General features: G+C 36.0%; 1 protein-coding gene across 8 annotated transcripts in view; it reads right to left on the bottom strand.

The window, feature by feature from the left end:
• The window catches only part of LOC127447463 (neurexin-2-like), a 605,483-nt gene that overhangs the window by 41,455 nt on the left and 548,240 nt on the right, over window positions 1-15,788 (bottom strand). The window lies entirely within an intron of this gene.

Below are 15,788 nucleotides of genomic sequence, written 5' to 3' on the forward strand. Positions count from 1 at the left end.
AAAAAATACAGTGAGCCCAACAGTCTGAATGGAGAACATTTAACTCGCTTTAAGCGCCACACAGTGAACATTTCACCTCAGAACTGCTGCGATACGTGTCATAAACCATGTAATGTCATTCTGAATGTCACTATAGTCACGTGATTTTCATGAGATCCGGCAGTTCACTTTGGTTATATTCCTTGAATATGCGATCATTTTCATAAGCATTCAAAACACCAAACCAACCATTACACACTTACAATCAATTTTTATTGTTTAAGAGCTTTTAACAGCTGAAACTTTGTGTCGGACTAAACCATAACCACACAAATCAAGGAAATCTAATATACCTGGAGTTCCACATCCATTAGCATATAAATTCATCTCAATCAGGTGGCAGAATTATGCTGTCTAATAAGACTGTCATTAAAGGTCGTTCTCCTCATTTGAGATATCAGCCAAAAATCTCTAACACTCTCACTGATTTAACACTGCAATCCTGTGAAATAAAGCAGTGCGCTGATATTGAATAATAATAAAAAACTATATCTCAGATACTCAAGAGCTGATTGTGTAAAAGAGAGACTGCATTCATGGTGCTAATAGAGTGACAGAGTTATAGTGTAAAGTTTATGTGTGTGTGTTAGTAAAGCTACTTAAAGCTAGCGTATGCGCACAGTCGAACACACTATCCTTTCAAAATATACTCCATTTGACTGTGCACGTGTCTACAGGCGCTCTTATAATATTTACTCAGGCGGTCACTAGGGGTTTATCTGCATTAGTTTGCTACACATCATCATCGTTTTGTCAAAGGTAAGCTTTGGCCACAGGCGACTGCACACACAAAAGTGTGTTTCTAACTAGGTAAAGTCCAGAGGCGGGTAGTAACGTGCTACATTTACTCCGTTACATTTACTGGAGTAACATTTGGGGAAAAATGTACTTTTATGAGTATGTTTTATGGTGGGTACTTTTCACTCTTAAGTAAATTTCTGTATAAATGCTTGTACATATCAGCGTTAAGTGCAAATGTTTTGCCCTGCCGATCGTGATGGTGAGCATTTCTGCACATGCGCAGTGTTTGACAGATGCGGGCGGCTTTGTCTTATAGACAACAAGCTTTCAAACACAGAGATAAGGTGCAGTTTACCCCCTTAGGGTTCTTTCGACACTGACGATGCTGGACCGTCACTGAACTAAATTCACACAGGATGTAAGAAGCTGTGAACGACAGAAGGCATGAATAAAGCATGATCTTACTTCAGTGTATAATTAAACATTATATATAACTTGGGACTGTGTGACATTGATCACCGTAATAAATACTAGAAAAAGGTTTCCAAACTTCTCTTCTAATTGACAGATTCGTCCAAATCTGAGAAGCATCCTTAAAGTGATAGTGCTCTGTTACTCTCACCTATCACATTGCTCCTGAAAACCACTGTCTTATGTGTTATGGATTACTTTTATGCTGCTTTTATGTGCTTTTTGGAGCTTCAAAGTTCTGGTTATCATTCACTTGCATTGTATGGACCTACAGAGCTGAAATATTCTTCTAAAAATCTTCATTTGTGTTCCGCAGAAGAAAGAAAATCATACACATCTGGGATATCATGATGAGTAAATGATGAGAGGATTTATTTATTTTGGTGAACTATCCCTTTAATTTAATGCATGGAAGAAAGAAGTCATATGGGTTTGGAACAACATGGTGGTGAATGATGACAATTTCCATTATTAACAATAATATTAATAGTATTAGTATTATAATTCATGTCATGCATGTTAAATGTGTATCATGTACCGGAATATAGGAGAGTAAACATCCATTACATTATATGTGAAAGTAACTAGTTACTCACTACGTGAGTTTTCTTTTTATTGGCTACTGTCTTACACTTACTCGAGTAATTTATAACATTACTACTTTTATTTCTACTTGAGTAATTTGTTTTTATTTATTTTTTTAAGTAATTGTATTTTTACTTCAGTAAAGATTTTGGCTACTCTACCCACCTCTGGTCAAGTCTTAGTTTAGGTCATTAACTTAAATAAACTACTACACCAGCACAGGTACACTTAGCTAGTTTAGGTCATTAGCTTAAACTACTACACCAGCACAGTTACACTTAGCTAGTTTAGGTCATTAGCTTAAATAAACTACTACACCAGCACAGGTACACTTAGCTAGTTTAGGTCATTAGCTTAAATAAACTACTACACCAGCACAGGTACACTTAGCTAGTTTAGGCAATTAGCTTAAACTACTACACAAGCACAGTTACACTTAGCTAGTTTAGGTCATTAGCTTAAATAAACTACTACACCAGCACAGGTACACTTAGCTAGTTTAGGTCATTAGCTTAAATAAACTACTATACCAGCACAGTTACACTTAGCTAGTTTAGGTCATTAACTTAAATAAACTACTACACCAGCACAGGTACACTTAGCTAGTTTAGGTCATTAGCTTAAACTACTACACCAGCACAGTTACACTTAGCTAGTTTAGGTCATTAGCTTAAATAAACTACTACACCAGCACAGGTACACTTAGCTAGTTTAGGTCATTAGCTTAAATAAACTACTACACCAGCACAGTTACACTTATCTAGTTTAGGTCATTAGCTTAAATAAACTACTACACCAGCACAGGTACACTTATCTAGTTTAGGTCATTATCTTAAATAAACTACTACGCCAGCACAGGTACACTTATCTAGTTTAGGTCATTAGCTTAAATAAACTACTACGCCAGCACAGTTACACTTATCTAGTTTAGGTCATTATCTTAAATAAACTACTACACCAGCACAGGTACACTTAGCTAGTTTAGGTCATTATCTTAAATAAACTACTACACCAGCACAGTTACACTTATCTAGTTTAGGTCATTAGCTTAAATAAACTACTACACCAGCACAGGTACACTTAGCTAGTTTAGGTCAATAGCTTAAACTACTACACCAGCACAGGTACACTTAGCTAGTTTAGGTCATTAGCTTAAACTACTACACCAGCACAGTTACACTTAGCTAGTTTAGGTCATTAGCTTAAATAAACTACTACGCCAGCACAGGTACACTTAGCTAGTTTAGGTCATTAGCTTAAATAAACTACTACGCCAGCACAGGTACACTTAGCTAGTTTAGGTCATTATCTTAAATAAACTACTACACCAGCACAGTTACACTTAGCTAGTTTAGGTCATTAGCTTAAATAAACTACTACGCCACCACAGGTACACTTAGCTAGTTTAGGTCATTATCTTAAATAAACTACTACACCAGCACAGTTACACTTAGCTAGTTTAGGTCATTATCTTAAATAAACTACTACACCAGCACAGGTACACTTAGCTAGTTTAGGTCATTAGCTTAAATAAACTACTACACCAGCACAGTTACACTTATCTAGTTTAGGTCATTAGCTTAAATAAACTACTACGCCACCACAGGTACACTTAGCTAGTTTAGGTCATTATCTTAAATAAACTACTACACCAGCACAGTTACACTTAGCTAGTTTAGGTCATTATCTTAAATAAACTACTACACCAGCACAGTTACACTTAGCTAGTTTATGTCATTATCTTAAATAAACTACTACGCCAGCACAGTCACACTTAGCTAGTTTAGGTCATTAGCTTAAATAAACTACTACGCCAGCACAGGTACACTTAGCTAGTTTAGGTCATTAGCTTAAACTACTACACCAGCACAGTTACACTTAGCTAGTTTAGGTCATTAGCTTAAATAAACTACTATGCCAGCACAGTTACACTTAGCTAGTTTAGGTCATTAGCTTAAATAAACTACTACACCAGCACAGTTACACTTATCTAGTTTAGGTCATAAGCTTAAATAAACTACTACGCCAGCACAGGTACACTTAGCTAGTTTAGGTCATTATCTTAAATAAACTACTACGCCAGCACAGTTACACTTAGCTAGTTTAGGTCATTATCTTAAATAAACTACTACGCCAGCACAGTTACACTTAGCTAGTTTAGGTCATTAGCTTAAATAAACTACTACGCCAGCACAGGTACACTTAGCTAGTTTAGGTCATTAGCTTAAACTACTACACCAGCACAGTTACACTTAGCTAGTTTAGGTCATTAGCTTAAATAAACTACTACGCCAGCACAGGTACACTTAGCTAGTTTAGGTCATTAGCTTAAATAAACTACTACGCCACCACAGTTACACTTATCTAGTTTAGGTCATTAGCTTAAATAAACTACTACGCCAGCACAGTTACACTTATCTAGTATAGGTCATTATCTTAAATAAACTACTACGCCAGCACAGGTACACTTATCTAGTTTGGGTCATTATCTTAAATAAACTACTACACCAGCACAGTTACACTTAGCTAGTTTAGGTCATTAGCTTAAATAAACTACTACACCAGCACAGTTACACTTATCTAGTTTAGGTCATTAGCTTAAATAAACTACTACACCAGCACAGGTACACTTATCTAGTTTAGGTCATTAGCTTAAATAAACTACTACGCCAGCACAGTTACACTTAGCTAGTTTAGGTCATTATCTTAAATAAACTACTACACCAGCACAGTTACACTTATCTAGTTTAGGTCATTATCTTAAATAAACTACTACGCCAGCACAGTTACACTTATCTAATTTAGGTCATTAGCTTAAATAAACTACTACGCCAGCACAGTTACACTTAGCTAGTTTAGGTCATTATCTTAAATAAACTACTATGCCAGCACAGTTACACTTAGCTAGTTTAGGTCATTATCTTAAATAAACTACTACGCCAGCACAGTTACACTTATCTAGTTTCGGTCATTAGCTTAAATAAACTACTACGTCAGCACAGTTACACTTAGCTAGTTTAGGTCATTAGCTTAAATAAACTACTACGCCAGCACAGTTACACTTATCTAGTTTAGGTCATTAGCTTAAATAAACTACTACGCCAGCACAGTTACACTTAGCTAGTTTAGGTCATTAGCTTAAATAAACTACTACATCAGCACAGGTACACTTAGCTAGTTTAGGTCATTAGCTTAAATAAACTACTACGCCAGCACAGTTACACTTAGCTAGTTTAGGTCATTAGCTTAAATAAACTACTACGCCAGCACAGTTACACTTATCTAGTTTAGGTCATTACCTTAAATAAACTACTACGCCAGCACAGTTACACTTAGCTAGTTTAGGTCATTAGCTTAAATAAACTACTACGCCAGCACAGGTACACTTAGCTAGTTTAGGTCATTAGCTTAAATAAACTACTACACCAGCACAGGTACACTTAGCTAGTTCAGGTCATTAGCTTAAATAAACTACTACACCAGCACAGGTACACTTAGCTAGTTCAGGTCATTAGCTTAAATAAACTACTACACCAGCACAGTTACACTTATCTAGTTTAGGTCATTAGCTTAAATAAACTACTACACCAGCACAGTTACACTTATCTAGTTTAGGTCATTAGCTTAAATAAACTACTACGCCAGCACAGGTACACTTATCTAGTTTAGGTCATTAGCTTAAATAAACTACTACGCCAGCACAGGTACACTTATCTAGTTTAGGTCATTATCTTAAATAAACTACTACACCAGCACAGTTACACTTAGCTAGTTTAGGTCATTAGCTTAAATAAACTACTACACCAGCACAGTTACACTTAGCTAGTTTAGGTCATTAGCTTAAATAAACTACTACACCAGCACAGTTACACTTAGCTAGTTTAGGTCATTAGCTTAAATAAACTACTACGCCAGCACAGTTACACTTATCTAGTTTAGGTCATTAGCTTAAATAAACTACTACACCAGCACAGTTACACTTATCTAGTTTAGGTCATTAGCTTAAATAAACTACTACACTAGCACAGGTACACTTAGCTAGTTTAGGTCATTATCTTAAATTAACTACTACGCCAGCACAGTTACACTTAGCTAGGCTAATTCACTAGTTAAATAAGATCTGGGCTCTTCCGGTCCAGGCACACATAACGAGTCAGTCCATTAGCGTTACGCTTTTTGGCCACGCTGGCCCAGGAACACATGCACATATGGTTAGTGTGTGTTTTAGAGGGCAGATTTGGATTGTTGTGGGTTTGTGTTGTGTGTTAACAGCTTCTTGTTTCAGGACACAGCAGCCAGTCTAGTAGATCTACTCAGTCAAAACTAAATCTACTTACTGTCATAATCATTACAATACTTTGTCATTTTATTCTGACAGTCGTCATGATTGAACGACAGTCAAGCTACACAACAACCTAGTGACAAAAAGTAGTTAACTACTCTGAATCTATTAAGTGGGTGGAATTTTTTTAAACATATTGTGATGATTGCTCCAGAGCATGTGAGTAGGGCACGTTGCTGACTAGTGATGCAAACCACCTGGAGCAGAATCAGAATAAGCTTTATTGCCAAGTATGCTTACACATACAAGAAATTTGTCTTGGTGACAGAAGCTTGGATTTAGCGTGGGGCTACAGTGCACTACCGGGATACTGGTTGTGCGAGACGATGATCACACGGAAGGACGGATATCATGGCAGGACTCGACGGGGGGTCTCGACGGCCACCAGATAGGGTAGTTTTGTATGTGGGGGGATGAATTTGTGTGTTAGGATTGATGCAGCAGTTTAAACCAACCAGTGTTACACGTGTGATTCCACTGATATTATTAAATATTTAATGCACATGTGTAATACACCACACAATATTTTTATGATCTATGATAATGAATATGATAATCATTCAGAACCACAATATACTGTGTCAGAGTGTTGCCATGTGATCCCACCATAGTACTTTATTAGTATCCACAAACCACGACTCAACATCTAAATTCAGCTGCAAATCTAAAGCTTGTACAACATCATATAAATGTTTGATAGATGTTTTACTGTTTTAGTGTGTCCATGAGTATCTGTGTGATACAGAACGAAATAAAAACACAGAGAGGAAGTGATGAATGAATGATTCATGTGAGGAGGCATCAACGTGACACTGTGAATGAATCGATCTTCTATCCGGAGGCGAGAGCGTAGAGCGGTGCGTACATGTTACGTCATTTATGCCATTCGCCAGATTAATTTATTCGTAGCTTTATGTGATGAAACTAATGTACTTATGTGACAAATACATTGATGTTTCACACTGACAGGTGTACATATTTTAATGAAAAATGGGTCATCGTAAAAGTTTCTACATAAAGAGCGTGCTTCTTCAACAAAGGCCACTTTTGGTCATGTGGTCATTTCCGACAATAAGCTGAGGGTAAACATTTTTTTAACATTTTGACATTGTTTTTATTCACAAAGGACAACTTGACTTTTGCTCTTTATTTAATTATTCACTTTTTTTTTGCATAGAGAACATGCAGCTGTACAGAGAACAAACAACACTCAGACTTGCAGAATGACGAATTATATTAATAAATGAATTGCTCTGGACTGAAGGCCAATGAATGGCTTATGTTCAACATATGGAAATAAACAATATATTGATTTACAAAGCCACTTTTTGTATTGTCTTATCAATGCTTTACTCGCTTGCCACAATGTAATGTATTTAAATGATCTGAATTATTATTTTTATTACATGTAATATTTTAAATGATTTACATGTAACTATTTATAATTATTTCACCGTTATGAATTGAATTATTGGGATTTGAGGGCCTTCTCAACAAATATCTATCAGTTAATCTGCATCTCATGTGATTAATTTGATTAAAAGTTTTAATAGAACGACAGCCCTAATTGTAACATACTACAAAATGTATTATTATTATTATTATTTTTTAATTATTTTTATTTTTTTTATTAAAGTTGTGTACACTGTAAATGTCTGTAATTTTAATGGTAAAAGACTGTAAAAAATGCTACAGAAATACAACTTTAATTGATTAATGAGTATTAACTGTAAAATATACAGTAACGTTTTTTTAAATTTAGATTTTAGATGTAAAAAGTGTGTTTTTCTTGTATAATTAATGATAAAAATTTACATTATGTTTAACAAGAGAGTACATGTACTTTTTACAGTAAATTATTTTTAAAATTATAGCAAAAAACAATAATTGGGCATTTCCACAATGTAAATTACAACAGTTTTAAACTGTAAAATTTACAGGATGTTCTGTAAAGTTGTTTACAATTTCAGTGTATTTTTAACATAATTATTCTGGCAACCACAGATGCCAGTTTTTTTTTTGTTTTTGTTTGTAAAAACAACAGTGTTTTTACAGTGTAAATTTACATTAGTAAATGCATTATGATCTAATATGAACGAACAATGAACAATAGTACTTTTATAACACACTGTAACATTAACCAACATCAATAAATGCTGTAAAAATGGTTCATTGTTAGTTTATAACGCATTTAATCATGTTAATAAATAGAACCTTATTGTAAGTGTTACCAATTTATTACAAGTTATGTGGACTGATTTGAGATATTTTTCCTTTAAAATGTGACAACAATGAAACTCATCCTGTACATGAAAGGCATTTGAAATGCATCAACAATAAATGATAAAGGTGCGGTGAAAAGTTTCCAAGAGTGTTTTAATGTAAGAAAAAAGGAAAAGAAATCTACTAGTTTTAATAGAAATAAATACATTAATATAGCTGCGAGCAGCAGTTAATGGGGTTCAAGCTGTTTAAGGCCTTTAAGCATAAATTATTTTTTATTTAGCAAGCATGTAACCACCTAGATCATAGATGGAATAGACCATTTACAGCCAATACAGGCAATTTACTAAGGAAATACATGTTTTTTAAAGCTTTTTAATGCTCATAGTGCCACCTATGGTCCGATCTCCATAAAAGTCTGCATGCTTGTTTAGAATCATATGTCGCATGTGCTCTCCTAATTTCGTGAAGTTCTGAGTTTTTGTTAAGGAATTATGGGCTTATTTGTACACTTGACCATGACCATTTTCTAAATGACACTGTTATAGCTACCCAAAGGGTGAAGTTCAAATATTTTTTTTTTTTTTTTTGATAATTATTGACCTAGAGAGTCCAGAGAATTGTACTGCATTGGTTTTATTGAGGTTGAGCGAAAAACCTAGGACTAGTTCACAAAAGTATTTTTTTTACATAATCGTGAATATTTAATGAATGATTTGATTGACAGCAGTGGTTCTTGGGGCAAAGTTGTTCAGCATGAGGAGATCTAACAAATGATATGAATTATAGCTGCATCCCAATTCAGAGGCTGCATCCTTCAAAGGTCGCATTCGAAGGCCGATTGCGTCACTGCTGCGCAACAAAGGCTGTCCCAATTCGAAGGCTCCTTCAAATGCGGCCTCCAAATGCATCCTTCGTTTCCCGTGAAATGAAGGATACAACAAATGGATCCTTTGCGGCCTTGCCTACCCCAGAATTCATTGCGCACCAGTGACGACAGGATTTTATTTGAGAGAAATTGCCGAATTACACTTTTAAACGTAAGTATTGGGTTTCAACTTACTCAAATATCTAATGATACAAATGTAAAAAAATAAATAAAAAATACTTTAAAGTGGTTCAAATGTTGACTTATATCTTACTAAGGTGTATAGTTTATACTCTTTATTATATACAGAAATGAAAATATTTAGACAGTTTGTGAACCCTGTTTTGTTTTCAGACAGTTTAATATAACTTTCAAAAAAGTCCAGTACAAACGTTACAGTCACTCGGCAGCTGTCACAGTTGTTAGGTGACATGAACAGTCCACCGTAGGCTAGACTGTTCCAATTAACAATGCTCAGTCTGACCTTCACGGCCTTCGAAGACGTGGTCTTTGAAGTCCGAGTCCTTCGAAGGATGAAGCCTTTGAATTGGGACACAGCCATTGTGTGTATGTGTGAAACACCACATGATTACAGAGGCGTAAAACTCGTTAGCGCCATCTGCTAACGAGCATTCTTTTAAATTTCTCACAGACCTCTAGGGTCAGGAGTCGAACAGGCCCACCGAGTTTTGTGCCGATCGGCCTCTGTTAACCTTGTCTAATAGGTGCTCAAACTTCATTGGCTGATGGCGGCCATGTTTTTTGAGATATGCCAATGTCCTCATACACAGTCATGGCACCTTGGACAAAGACACTGCATGCTGATTTTCAACTCAATCAGACTAACGGTTGCATAGAGCTGTTTTCGTGTTTTTTTCCTGTTATAGCGCCACCAAGTAGCGTTTTTTTTATTGTGACCTCAGATTGAGCTCATACACATGTGTACCGAACTTGGTGAAAATATCTCATTTCGTTCGGGTGTTATAGCCATTTTAGTAAAAAATGGCCCGCCCTTTTCGAATGTTTTGGCACCCCTTAGCAACCGTGAGTCAAAATTTCAACTTTTTTTTTTTTATAATTATTGATAATCAGACTCCAGAGTATATTTCTGCACTGGTTTGGTTCCGATTGGGTGAAAAACCTAGGACTAGTTCGCAAAAGTAGGTTTTTAACGTTATCTGAAATATTTACCAAACGGTTTGACAGACACCAATGCTTCTTGAGGCACAGTTGTTTAGAATGAGAAGAGCTATTATGTGATTATATATTACTTGTGTTTTTTCATAACACTGCATTATATACAACCATTAACACCTACAAAAATCGTGATAGCACCAAATAGTGGCCAAATTTTTTAAAACTTTGCTCAACCCTCTCAGACCAAGAGTCAAATAGGTCCACCAAGTTTCGTTCTGATCGGTCATTGTTAACCTTGTGTAATAGCTGCTAAAATTTGATTGGCTGATGGCGGCCATGTTTTTCAGCATATGTGAATGTCCATATAGCCAATTATGGCAGCTGAGACAAAGACAATGTATGCAAATTTTGAAGTCAATAGGATTAACGGTTTCATAGTTACAGCCAATTCATGTTTTTTTGGTATTATAGCGCCACCATGTGGCAAAACCACGCCAACTTTTCTGGCCAACCAAAGATTGACCTCTTACATAAGCATACCAAGTTTGGTGAAGATATCTCATTTCCTTCAAAAGTTATAGCCATTTACATACAATTGGCCACTCCTACTTCCGATGTTTTCGCATACCATAGCTAGCTCGAGTCGAAAGTTCAAACTTTTTTGGATAACTTTTAATATTGAGACTCCATAGAATCGTTTGGCACTGGTTTTGTCCCGATCAGACGAAAAACCTAGGACTAGTTCGCAAAAGTAGGTTTTATGAAAAATCCAAGATGGTGGAACATTTTATAGGCGGAAATGAAATTGAGTCTACAACAAACGGTCTAGGAGTTATGAGCAGTTTTATGTTTTTGATCGCTGTAGCGCCCCCTATTGACTGATTTGGCTGAGTCAGTGTTTCTGAGTAGCGAGCAATACTACTACCATCTGACCAAGTTTCAAGTCTCTAGGCCTTACGGTTTGCTCTGCCCAATCAGTTTTATGGCGGAATAATAATAATAATAATAATAATAATAATAATAATAATAAAAATCTTAACAATTAAAATAGGATTTCAGTGCTAAGCACTTGAACCCCTAAAAAAAACACCAAAGAGACATCAAATTCCGCAAAGCTGAAAAACACATCTTGAGAATGTTAACCACAGACAGTTCATGCAAAACACATGCAAATCGACAGAAAATAAACATACGAGAGACAGACGGGGAATGTGTGCGGCAAGATCAAAGTGTCTTTTGAAGCTGTTCTCTTTTCCTGGCCTGAATTCCAGTTTAGTCAATTAAAGCGTGAAATGAGAGACGTGACAGACACGACACTCTTCCCCCATCACACTTAACTGATCAGATAGACGAGACTGCACGCGTGATGCTAGAGAGAAGTTTCTAGAGGATGCTTGTGAGGTCTAAACAACGTACATGTTGAGTGTGTGATGCCTTCAAATACTGTCTAAGTAGGCAGCTAATGTGTGAAAGTTTGTGTGAATAATTCTCATTTTTACAGTTGTATTTTCTCAGTCACTGATGAACTGACCACCTTCGTCACTGTTCTTTGCTAATTACTCATCAACAAGCATTAAACTAGAATTATCCCCTCATTCTGTCCATAAACAGCAGCGTTTAGAGGCAAATATGTGCCGTGTTTGTGCTGGTCAGAGGTCAGTGTTGTGGTAGATATTACCACTGTTAATTACAGTTATTATAAATCAAAAGCACATCTGCTCAATAAATGAAGCTTGGGCGAAACATTCATTTAATTACACTGATTGCAATGGTACAGTTACAGGGACAGTTTGCCTAAATCTGTAAATCTGTCATCATTTACTCACCCTTATGTTGCTCCAAGCTCACATGATTTTCTGTCTGACTGATCGGAAACTCAAATCTCATTTGCGTTAATGTTTCGAAAGCCCTTTCAACAATTAATCTTGTACAGGATGTGAAATATAGATTTCAACAATTCAACTTTTACTAGTTAAAATGCTCCATCTTGTCATCAGGAATGGAATTATGACTATAGTAAAAGTGCACATTTTTTATAATAATAATTAGGCTTGCACTAGTAAAAACGTTATGTATATAAAAATGATACCATTGCTCACATAAATACACATTCTCGATATGAAAAATGGAATTTTTGCAAATAGTATGGTAAAAACATAATTATTGTGATCTGCAAGTGCATTTTTACTAGTATAATTTTACAATGATCTGTCATTCACTCCTGTTCAAATCACTACAACAGATTTCTATCATTTATTTCTTATATTTGACATTCCAGTTTCACATATAAGCAATGCACTTCTTCTTACTAGTAAAAGTGGTCATTTTTATACCAATAATTACTTGGTTACTTGCGCAAATGTCCATTCCTAATATCAATAACTGAATTACAACTAGTATAAATGCTCATATTTGATATCTTTAATTTGGTGTTTACCAGTGGCAACTATTTTGACTTTCTTACTATTAAGAAAACATTTTTAGATATCTTCAATTACTCTTCAATTAAATAGATTTTTAAAATCTACTTCCAGATCTGGAATACCAAATCTAACATGTTGACATACATTCACAGATACAAAAATTAGATTTCATCATTGGTTCATATTACCGATCATGTGACTGATCATGGTCACATTTTAATGTTAAAACTAATGTCAATCAATCAATCAATCAATCAATCAATCGATCAATCAATCAATCGACCAATCAACCAACCAACCAACCAATCAATCAATCAATCAATCAATCAATCAATCAACCACCCAACCAATCAACCAAACAACCAACAATCAATCAACCACCCAACCAATCAATCAACCAACCAATCAACCAACCAATCAACCAACCACCCAACCAATCAATCAATCAACCAACCAACCAACCAACCAATTAATCAACCAACCAACCAACCAACCAACCAATCAATCAATCAATCAAATTTGTTACTTTAATTTTTTTTATGAAATCTCCAAATATCCCAATGAGAAGTTTCATCAGATTTTTTTTATCACTTCTGGAGACCGTTTTGTGTACAACAAAAACAGTGCAAAACTAACAACATTAACTAAATACATTAAGAAAAGACGACGACGGCAGTGGTGAACGATCAGACTCCGGTCGCTGCCATCTCACTTGACACCGAAAAAGCGTTTGATATGGTAGAATGGGATTATCTTTTTAAGATTTTGGAAATATACGGGTTTGGGAATACTTTTATTGGATGGATTTAGTTACTTTATAGACACCTGGTAGTGGCGGTACAAAAAATGGATTCATTTCAGATTATTTTACTCTGAATAGGGGCTCTCGGCAGGGTTGCCCTCTTTCCCCATTATTGTTCTGTCTTGCCCTGGAACCATTAGCAGCTGCGATAAGAAAGGAGGATGATTTTCCAGGGGTGGTGGTGGGAGGTGTGGCGTATAAGCTTCTGCTTTACGCAGATGATATTTTATTATTCGTCTCCGACCCTACTAGATCTATGCCTTGCCTCCTTTCCTCAATTCTCAGGATACAGAGTTAATTGGTCTAAATCCGAAGCTTTAGCTCTGACAGTGTACTGCCCAGTAACGGCTTTCCAGCCGGGCACCTTCCAGTGGCCCAAACAGGGCATTAAGTATTTGGGCATTTTATTCCCAGCAAATTTGTGTGATTTAGTCAGAGTTAATTTTGACACCTTAATAAAAAGGTTTTCGAGTGATGTGGACAGATGGGCTTCATTACATTTATCGATGATTGGGAAGGTTAATGTTATTAAAATGAATTGTATTCCAAAATTCAACTACCTGCTACAATCTCTCCCTGTAGATGTCCCCCTCTCTTATTTCAAGCAATTTGATAGCATTGAAAAGTCCTTTATTTGCTGGTCAGAGTGGATTGTGAGGGAGGTTAATACACTCAGTATATGAGCTATATGAGAGTGGAGTGTTGAGATCCTTTGAAAATATGGTTCAACATTTTGGGATTCCCAGATCTCAGTTCTTTAGGTATTTACAGCTGTGCCACCTGCTCTGTATTGTTTTTGGGAGTAGCTCACACCCCCTAAAGTGGCAGATACTCTGGGATTGGTGATTACTGCTTTTGGAAAAGGTCATGAGGCATCAGTGTATTACTCCCTGTTAATTCAGAGTCTGGGGGATGGAGCTTCAATTTCTCTTAAGAGATTATGGGAGAAAGATTTAAACTTGGTATTGGAGGAGGGAGTGTGGGCTAGAATTCTTAAAAGCATCAAGTGTACATCTAGAGATGCAAGGGTGCATCTGATGCAATTTAAGATTTTACATAGATTCTATTGGACCCCCTCTAGATTGTATAGGCTCGGTCTTAATGACACACCAACCTGCTTGAGATGCCAATCAGAAGATGGAGACACAAGCCATGTTTTTTGGTGGTGTGTTAAGATCCAAGAATTCTGGTTGAGGGTTCAGAGTTTTATGTGTGACGTATTGGGCACTCAGTTTCATTTTGCCCCAGACTCTGTATTTTAGGCGATGGGGCCGTCATCAATATAGGGGATAAATACATAAGAAATTGGGTTCTAGCCAGTGTTATGATTGGCAGACAAATTATTCTTAGGGGATGGAGGTCGGCTGGAGCACCCTCATTTCGGGAGTGGTGCACGGAGATGAGCGGGGTGGCGGCATTTGAAGAAATGTCAGAGAGAAGGCTAGGCGATCTGGGGGTATTTAATAGGAAGTTGCGCAGCTATTTGACCTTTTTGGAAGGCTCTCGGGGAGGGGCAGTGGAGAGGGATTTATAGTTTTAAATGTGTGTGATTATTATCTATATATATATATATACACTACCGGTCAAAAGTTTTGAAACACTTACTCATTCTTTATCATATATATATATATATATATATATATATTTATTTATTTATTTATTTATTCACATTTTAGAATAACATAAATGGAAATTATGTTGTGACAAAATAAAATCAAACCTGTGTTATATTTCAGCATCTTCAAAGTAGTCCCCCTTTGTCTAGAATCAGCAGACATGTACTCTTGACATTTTCTCAACCAGCTTCTTGAGGTATCACCCTGAGATGCTTTTTAAACAGTATTGAAGGAGTTCCCGTCTATGTTGGGCACTTATTGGCTGCTTTTCTTTATTAGTTGGTCCAAGTCATCCATTTCAAAAACTTTTTGTTTTTTTATTAAATGTTAGTTTTATAATGAAATAAATTAATATGTTGGCACAATTATATTTTTGTCTGCAAAACTAATTTCAAACATTTAAGCATACGCCTTCAGATCAAAAGATTTTTAAGATCATGAGAAACATTTCAGTCAAGAGTTTCAAAACCTTTGACCGGTAGTGTGTGTACTTTAGTTTTGACCACAGGGATGTTTGTTGGGGGTCAGGGTGGGGTTGAAG

The sequence above is a fragment of the Myxocyprinus asiaticus genome, chromosome 1 (genome assembly GCF_019703515.2).
Source record: "Myxocyprinus asiaticus isolate MX2 ecotype Aquarium Trade chromosome 1, UBuf_Myxa_2, whole genome shotgun sequence".
Lineage (NCBI taxonomy): Eukaryota > Metazoa > Chordata > Actinopteri > Cypriniformes > Catostomidae > Myxocyprinus > Myxocyprinus asiaticus.